This window comes from Myotis lucifugus, unplaced genomic scaffold (genome assembly GCF_000147115.1).
Source record: "Myotis lucifugus unplaced genomic scaffold, Myoluc2.0 scaffold_227, whole genome shotgun sequence".
Classification (NCBI taxonomy): domain Eukaryota; kingdom Metazoa; phylum Chordata; class Mammalia; order Chiroptera; family Vespertilionidae; genus Myotis; species Myotis lucifugus.
Genome location: NW_005871275.1, coordinates 986,582 through 995,547, shown reverse-complemented (window position 1 = coordinate 995,547; position 8,966 = coordinate 986,582). Strand labels below are relative to the sequence as shown.

General features: G+C 40.0%; 1 pseudogene; it reads right to left on the bottom strand.

Moving 5' to 3' along the window:
• Positions 1 to 7,231: 7,231 nt before the first annotated feature.
• On the bottom strand, positions 7,232 to 7,550 carry LOC106698751 (annotated as a pseudogene).
• Between the last annotated feature and the right edge of the window lie 1,416 nt (positions 7,551 to 8,966).

The following is an 8,966-nucleotide window of genomic DNA, read 5'->3' as shown; positions in this document are numbered from 1 at the left end:
TGAGCTGCCTCGCCAGGGCTGCACATTCTTACAGGGGGTTAAATTTTGTTTAGGAAGTGTTTTTATTAATATGAGATTTATAAATTAAAGTTTTATATTTTATATAGTGAGATTTATAAATTAAAGTTTTAAAAACCTTTAGAGAAACTATTTAGATTGAGTACTCCATAATGTTAACAGCAGTGGTTGTATTATGGGTGTTCTTTTTTTCTTCTTCTTCTTAATTTTCCAATGTTGCATGAGTGCTGTTATAGCTAAAATATAAAACTTATTCTATTTTAATAGAGGCTGCTTAATTTCTAAGCCTGTGCCTGATTCAGAGGAGGCATTCAATAAATGTTTGTTAATTGAATTGTTGCCTGGTTACCAAGCCCACCCACAATGTTTTAAACATTTAGAATTCTCTCTTTCAGTAAGGGATTTAAAAACTGGTTCATATAACACTTAATCCCTGGGTACATATGAGTTGAGTAATTCATTAATTACCCAGGCATTAGATTTTTCCAGGAAATATAGATAATTTAGATATCGGTGTAGCTAAAGGTCTTTTTGGCACCAACATCAAATTTTAATACTTTCAGATATTTGGAAATATTTCTCAATCACTCTACTTAGGTTCTTTAATTTAGAAATTTATATTTTTCTTACATTAAAGTATAAGACATTTTCATATTATTTGAGGTCGGTGCATAGTTTTATTGTAATTTTACTACATGGCCATTTAGACACAGCTTTTTATAAAGGGCAAGTTTACTTTTCTTAAATTAACCATGGAAAGAGTTACTGACTCTGCACAATGGAATAAATTAAACCTCAGGCCCTAAAAACTCACAGAAAGGGACTTTTTATTAACAGGTACAGGTTTATCTTTCCCTGGTACCCATGTGAGTATCAATCAGTAAAGTTGCTTTTGTGGTCTAAAAGCCTCTGTGCTCGTAGGTTTCTTTTTCTCAAATAACCCAGGTATGTTTTTTCTTCAGCTCAAAAAGAAAACATGGCGCCACCTACAAGCACTCTCTAGTATTACATTATGACCAAGTCTGAATTTTAGCAAACACTTTTTGAACTCCAATATAGTCGAGCATAAACACCAGAGCTCTGAAGATGAATGAGACAGTCCTTGCCATGACCAAATTTTCAGTCTAGTTGAGAAGACAGACATTATTTGGGGGGTGTGGTGCCAGGAAAACATGTCATAAGTTCATGTGTCATTTTAGCCCTGGTGTTCAGTGTGGACATTGGGGAGATTAGACTACAGACAGGGAGACCAATTAAATTCCCTTTTAAAATTCAAAAGTAGTATTTATTTGTCCAATCATTTATTTGTCCAATGGAGGGAAAAGCTACCATATTTGACATCTGTTGCCTATCCTCAGGCCAATGGAAAATAGCATACCAAAATCCTTTATTTCAAACAAATGATCATATTTGCGATTTTGAGAATTGTCTCCCAATGTGAGGTCAACTTATTGATGGTTGTTCTCAAGCATTTTTAGCTCCTACCATAACTCCTTATGAATAAACTGAAATTGGACCTCAATTTCCACTTTTCCTTGCACTTTTCTCATAAGTTGACAGAAAAATCAATGGGATTCAATTACAAATTATATTCAAGTGATTCTAGCCAAAAGGCTTAGAAGAGATAATTTATAAATAGGTTCATCTAGATGTTGAATTAATTGTGAGTTTTATTTGTTCACATCACCTCTACAGGTATGATCAGATCATTAGCTCATTCAAACTTTCAGATGCCTTAAAAATTCTCAGTTCAAACAAGAGATTCTGGTAGTTTTTTCTCTCATCCAATTTTCAAAGTTGTTTTAAAAATGTAACAGGTAGCGCTAGCTGGCTTGGCTCAGTGGATAGAGCCTGTGGACTGAAGGGTCCTGGGTTCGATTCCAGTCAGGGGCACATGCCCCAGTTGTGGGCTCAATCCTCAGTAGGGGGTGTGCAGGAGGCAGCTGGTTGATGAGTCTCTCATCATTGATGTTTCTATCTCTCTCTCCCTCTCCCTTCCTCTCTGAAATTAATTTTAAAAAAATTAAAAAAATAAACAATAAATGTAAGACTCACCAATTGCATTAACAAAAAACAAGATGTAACAGATAACTTTCCCAGGAGGAAATTTTTCAGAAAAAAATATGTAACTCACTTTTACTTCCTCTTATTAATCTTCTAATTCTTCTTTAGTTGAAGGATTCAGTGGTCTGGACACATGTTCCTAGTTTTCCTAGTTGATGATATTTTATAATTTTGAGGTGTATTTCTGTGTATGGGTGTAGGTACAATTTATTCATTTTAACTGATGTTTAGTGTTCTGTTGTGTGACTATACCATAATTATTTTCTTGTTGTTAAATATTTAGCCTAGCTGCTGTTTGGGAAATTGTTCCTTTTATGATGTAAATTCTCCCTATATTCCTGTAAATGCAGGACAGGTTAATGCTAAGAATCTGGATTGTGGCGCTAAGACTGTCTGGGTATGAATCCCACCTGTGGAATCTCAGAACTATTGAACCCAGCAGTGTCTTAGTTTTTCCTCCATAGATATTAATAGTACCTACACAGTCATTTCTCTCAGCGCTTTGGAAGATATTACCTCATTCTTCTGGCATTTACAGTTCTGATAAGAAGTCTGTTGAAATTCCTAAGATAATGTATCTTTTTTTCTATCATGGCTTTTAGGATTGTCCCTTTACCCTTAGTGTACTCAAATTTCACTATAATGTATCTGTGAGTGGAATTTATTTTATTTTTTTTCTGTTTAGTATCTGATGTACATGAGAACATGTTTCTCCATTTCTGTAAAATATCTGCATTACTTTTATAAATGTTTATTCTCTGTCATGCCCTTCATTGTTTTATTTTGGCACTCCTGTTATACACTTCTTAGAATCTCTCAATCTTATTCCCAAGTCTCTTTAATTCTCATTAATTTTTTTGATTGCCTCTCAGTACAGCATCCTGAGTTAGTCTCACTACTATTTTTCAGTGCACTGATTTATCCTTGCTATATCATGTCTAGAGTTTATCCCATCTATTGCATTAAAAATATTTTTATTGATTTCAGAGAAAAAGGGAGAGAGAGAGAGAGAGAAACATCATTGATGAGAGAGAATCATTGATCAGCTGCCTCCTGCATGCCCCCCACTGGGGACCAAGACCAAAACCCAGGAATGTGCCCTGACCTGGAGTTGAACTGTGGCCTCCTGATTCATAGGTTGACACTCAACCTCTGAGCCACACCGGCTGGGTCCATCTATTGCATTTTTATTTCAATGGTTGTATTTTTCATTTCTAAGATTTCTAATGATTTTCTTTTAAAAATAGATCAATTTTGATTTTATTTCTGCTTGTTTTTGCTTTATACTTCTTCATTTTCAGTTGAAATGATATCTTCATTTATCTCTTTAAAAATTATAAATGTATTTATGTGCATGTCTGTCAGAATATTCTATAATATTAATTTTATATAGAGTGATTTCATATTCTGATTTTGTCAACTGATTTTCTGTTTCTTCTTTAAATATTTTTATTATTTCTTAAAATTTTTATTGTTGAAAGTGTCACATATGTCCCCTTTTTACCTCTTTGACTCCTTCTAGCCCACCCCTGCTCCCTGCCCCAGGCCTTCACCACCCTATTGCCTGTGTCCAAGCAATATATTCATACAAGTTCTTTGGTTGATTTCTTCCCACCCACCTACCCTCCCCCACCTTCCCTCTGAGATTCTGCAGACTGTTCTATGCTTCTATGAATCTGGATCTATTTTGCTCAAAGTTTATTTTGTTCATTAAATTCCACATATGAGTGAGATCATGTGATACCTGTTTTCTCTGACAGGTTTATTTCACTTAGCATAATACTCTCCAGGCCCCTCCATGCTATTTCATAGGGTAAGAGATCCTTCTTTTTTACTGCTGCATAGTATTCCATGGTGTAAATGCACCACAGTTCTTTTATCCACTCATCTACTGATGGGCACTTGGGCTGTTTCCAGATCTTAGTCATTGTAAATTGTGCTGCTATGAACATAGGGGTGCATACATTCTTTCTGGTGTTTCGGGTTTCTTAGGATATATTCCTAGAAGTGGTGTCACTGGGTCAAATGGCAGCTCCATATTTAATTTTTTTTGACAAAACTTCATACTATTTTCCATAATGGCTGAACCATCTGCACTCCCACCAGCAGTGTACTAGGATTCCAAGTTTGAATTTGTTTTCCTTTCCCCAAACCTTCCTTTTCTTCTTAGAGTCCATATTTTGGCTAATCCAGTCACCAGACTAGAGGTCTTAGAATTATCTTCAACCTTTACCTCTCCTTCTTCTCCTGCCTACCTTTATTCTGTCAATTACTAAATCCTATTGATGTTATTTTTAACTTTAAATGTTTTAATGAATAGCTAATATATTCATATAGTTGAAATTTGGAAGGGTAAAGGTTGAAAAAAAGTTTCTTCCTGCCCTGTTCCTGTCCATCTAGATCCCCATCTAGGAAATGTTATCAGTTTCTTGTAAAGTCTTTCAGAGATAATGTGCAAATACATACAGATATTCTCTTCCTCCTTTTCACATAAACAGTACTTATAAATTACGTTGTTCTGTAATCTTGCTCTTTTGATGTAGCAATATATTTTAGAGATTTTTCTGTATTCATGCTTTTATTTTTTTAATTCTCACCTGAGGATATGTTTATTGATTTTAGAGAGAGGAAGGAAGAGAGAGAGAAAAAGATCGATGTGAGATGAGAGAGAAACATCTATCGGTTGCCTCTTGTACATACCCCAATTGGGTATGGAACCCACAACTTAGGTATGTGCTCTGACCTGGAATCAAACCTGCAACCTTTCGGTGCACAGTACAATGTTTCAACCAACTGAGCAACCTGGCCAGGACTGTATTCATGCTTTTTAGTGACTGTGTAGTGTTCCATGGTATGGATACACTTCCATTCACTAACGAATGTAGGTCCTCTGGATTTTACTCTGGTGTGCTGGGTTGTGCTGAGTCTGACTCAGGGTAATTAGGTTGGAGTGAGGACACGTAAGGTGTTTGGTCCAGGGCCATTGCCAGCATTCCAAAAGGACTCTGAGGGGCCAACAGTGGGTGAGGTACAAAGAGCTGGGGTCCCAGAGTGAGGGATGGCCCATTCTAAACAGGGCCCAGACCCTTCCAGAGAAGAATCAGTTTGTAGAGAGATTTCTCTTGGATCCCAGAATGTCTTCTGAAGCAGTGAGACCTGTTGGCCTCACAGAATGCTGACCACCTGACTGAAATGCCACCGTCTGATTTGGGGTCACAGTGTTTGTCTGAAATGTGTGTACTAGTAAATGGGTGGCTGGCTTTAAGCAATGTGCTTTCAAGGACTCAGTCTGTGAACATCTAGTCACCCCAACTGTGTTTAAGCTGCTAAGCCCTTTCTTTACTTTTTAAAAATATATTTTTTAAATTGACTTCAGAGAGAGAGAGAGAGAGAGAGAGATCAAGGATGAGAGAGAATCATTGATCAGCTGCCTCCTGCACACCCCACACTGGGGAGTGAACCCACAACCTGGGCATGTGCCTGACTGGAAATCGAACCCTGACTTCCTGGTTCATAGGTTGAGGCTCAACCACTGAGCAACACTGGCCAGGCCCCTTTCTGACTTTTTAAATCAATGGTCAGCCCACATCAGCCAAGCCTTTGCCCAAGTGGGGAGTGTCAGTGGGCTGCCTCTCTCTGACCTGGCCAGAGAAGACCTCTGTCTGACCAGCCAACTGCTGCCCCTTCTCTGTGGCTAGGGGTGTGGAACTCGGGAGGGAGAAATAATTACTCCTCGCCCCTCTTTGGCTGGGATTCCAGTTCTTCTCCCTCCCACTGGGTCTGAGGAAGAAGGAGAAGCACCATGAAAGCTGGCTGTGTCCCTGTGAGAAAATCCACTCACCCACAGGGGAAAGAAGCAACTGTGCTCTATCATCAGCCTAATCGACTGGTCAGGAGAGCAGCCTCCAGTGGGATTGTTTGCTACCAGGCATCTGAATCCTGGTGCACCATATCCACAAGGAGTGGTTTGGTTCATTTTCTGGCCTGATTCCTCATAACTGGATGTAGGGGTGAGGCTCTCAGGGGCCCTAACCGGGAAGGGAGGAAGCTTCCAAGAGGGAGGTTCACATCCTGGGCACCTATCATAAGCCCAACACTAGGCTGCTGCCATGGAGTTGCAGGTGAGTAACAGGAAAAGGGTGGGCTTTCGGGGCTTCTACACCAATTGGGGGTGGACAGATGGTCTCTCATGTTGTCAAGTGTGTTCCACATAGACAAGAGCAGGGGGCTGGGGAGCCAAGGGTGGTTCGGCTCAGCCAGGAGCAGCACTGGAAGCTTCCATCAGAGTCGAGAAGAAAGTCTATGTGTTGGTGAGACAAAGATGGGGAGGACGGGTGGAAGGGGAGCTAGAGGGGCACAGGCACAGAAATGTGCCACAGAATGGGGTGTTCTGTGAGCTGCAGGGAGCCTGGCTGGCACAGAAGCCCTGTCCCTTCCTCATGTTGCATGTTGCTGACAGGGAGCCATGGAAGGGCTAGGCTCAGTGTTGCCACTTAGGTTTCGTCTTCTGGCAGCAGTGGGAGAGGCAGGTGCTTGGGGGTGAGCAGGAAGGACATAAGTGACCAGAGGTGAGGCTACTCTCATGGTTCAGAGGCCGGAAGTGGGGGCGAAGGAACAGGGAAGGTGAGGTCAAATTGGCAGCACTTAGCTTTCCAGGCACCTTCGGTGTCCCATAGGATGTGACAAGAAGGCCAGCCCCTAAGGGCCACCTTCCATATAACCCTGTAACCCACCTCGCAGAGGTAGCAGGTGATTATAGAGTCATCGGAGCTGGGTGTGCTGACACTGGATAGCTCTTGGCTGTACTTTTTCCTTTTTTTTCAGTGGAGTTCAAGTTTGTTGGTCTTTAGACCAAGATACAAGGCCTCTCTGTTTACTCAAATGGTGGCTGATTATGAGCTTATTGGAGATACTCCAGTATTATTATTATTGTTATTATTATTACTTGGGCCATTGTTTTAGCCCAAAAGTAAAGGATTAAGGGCCTGTATTTTCTTTTGGAATATTTTCCAATATTTTCAATCAGTTTTCCTCCTGTGTAGATGCTGATTCTTTTTTTAAAATAAGACTATCACTGCATTTATTTTCATACAGGTAAATTTTCTACAGCTTTAACATTTTCCCCTCAAAAATAAAAGAATCCCAAAGCTTAGAACTGGATCACTTGGCCCTTTCTCTTCTTATCTCCTCCCAATTCAAAATGCTTGCATCTCTTAATGGCCAGCATCCTCTCTGATCTGCAGTTATACTCTACACATTCAAGCCTCAGCACAGTCTTCTTTGCGGTTTTAGCTTTCTTTCGGAAAATCGGCTTTGTCTGCCCACCGTAGCCACTCTGCTTCCTATCATAGTGCCTCTTTCCCTGGGCGTATAGGGAATCCTTGCCCTTCTTATACTGGGTCACTGTAAGGCTGACGCTTTCCACACCTCTTACAGAGAGTCCTTCGGGTTTTAGGCACACTGACCATCTTGGCAGTAGAGCTGTCTGTACGATGGAAACGGAAAACTCAGAGTCCACACTCCTGCTTCGCTCAGCTCACGCCTAACCTAGATGCTGATTCTTGATGGCGATTATGAAATGCCTTTTTATTTTGGTGGTAACTAAACCTTTTATGAGACAACCAATTTCCCTCCCTCCGTTCCTTTAATAAGAATGACATCAAAATGTATAACCAAGAGCCTCACCCGGTAAAGGAGCTGTGAGTGGGCAGAGGAAACAGAGGGGACACTTATGGCACAGGGAAAACAAAGAAGGTGGCAAAGTGGAGGGATCCTTCGGAAGGAGCCGCCAGTCTCCAAGTTCCATCTAGCCAGGCGATGGAGGAGCATAATCTCTCTTGTGTGTGTTCAAGTGTGTTGTGTGTGGCAGGGCCTTCAAGCCCTAGAGTGAGACTGATTGCTTGGGTTTAAATCCCAACGCAGGCACTTAGCTGTGTGATCCTGTGTAAATTACTGAACCTCTCTGTGCCTCTGTTTACTCTTCTATAAAAAGGGGATAATAGCATCTTATCTCTTTGGGTCTTTGTGAAGATGAAATGAGATAATACAGAGTAAGCATTCAAAAACACTGTCTCTCATAATTATTCGTATAGCTATTATTTTCTCTGACAATCAACCATGAACATGAGTATGAGCCAGACATATATTAAATGGATACTAATTTTCTCTCATGTTCACAAAAAATAAAGTAAGTAAAAAATAAAGCAAAGTTCTTCCAGAATCAAGAAATTAGGAAAAAATTGTGAACAAGGGAGGATATTCAAATGGCCATTAAACTTGTAAGAAGATATTAGACATCAATTATCTTCAGAGAAACACAAATGAAAACCACTGGCTGATCAACTGGCTGATACAGTAAGAAAGACAATTAATACCCAGTGTTGTTGAGATGGAAATATAAGTTATAGAACCACTTTGAAAAATCCATTGGCAGTACCCGAAAGCAAAATATATGCATATTCTATAACCCAGCAATCCCAATCTTGGGCACATATTAACAGATACATTTGCCTCATTCATCAAAGATGAACAAGATGGTGCATAGATGTGCCATTTGTGATAGCCCCAAAGTGGAAACTATACAAGAACCCATCAACAGTAGAATGGCTACCTCACACCTGTCAGAATTGCTATCACCAATAAATCAGCAGACAACAAGAGGTGGCAAGGATGTGGAGAAAAGGGAACCCTTGTGCACTGCTAGTGGGATTGTAAATTGGTGCAGCCACTATGGGAAACAGTATGGAAGGTTCTCAAAAATTAAAAATAGAACTCCCATATGACCCAGCAACCCCACTTCTTGGTATTTATCAGAAGAAATCCAAAATACTAGTTAAAAAAGACATATGCACTCCATGTTCATTGCAGCATTTTTTTTTTTACAA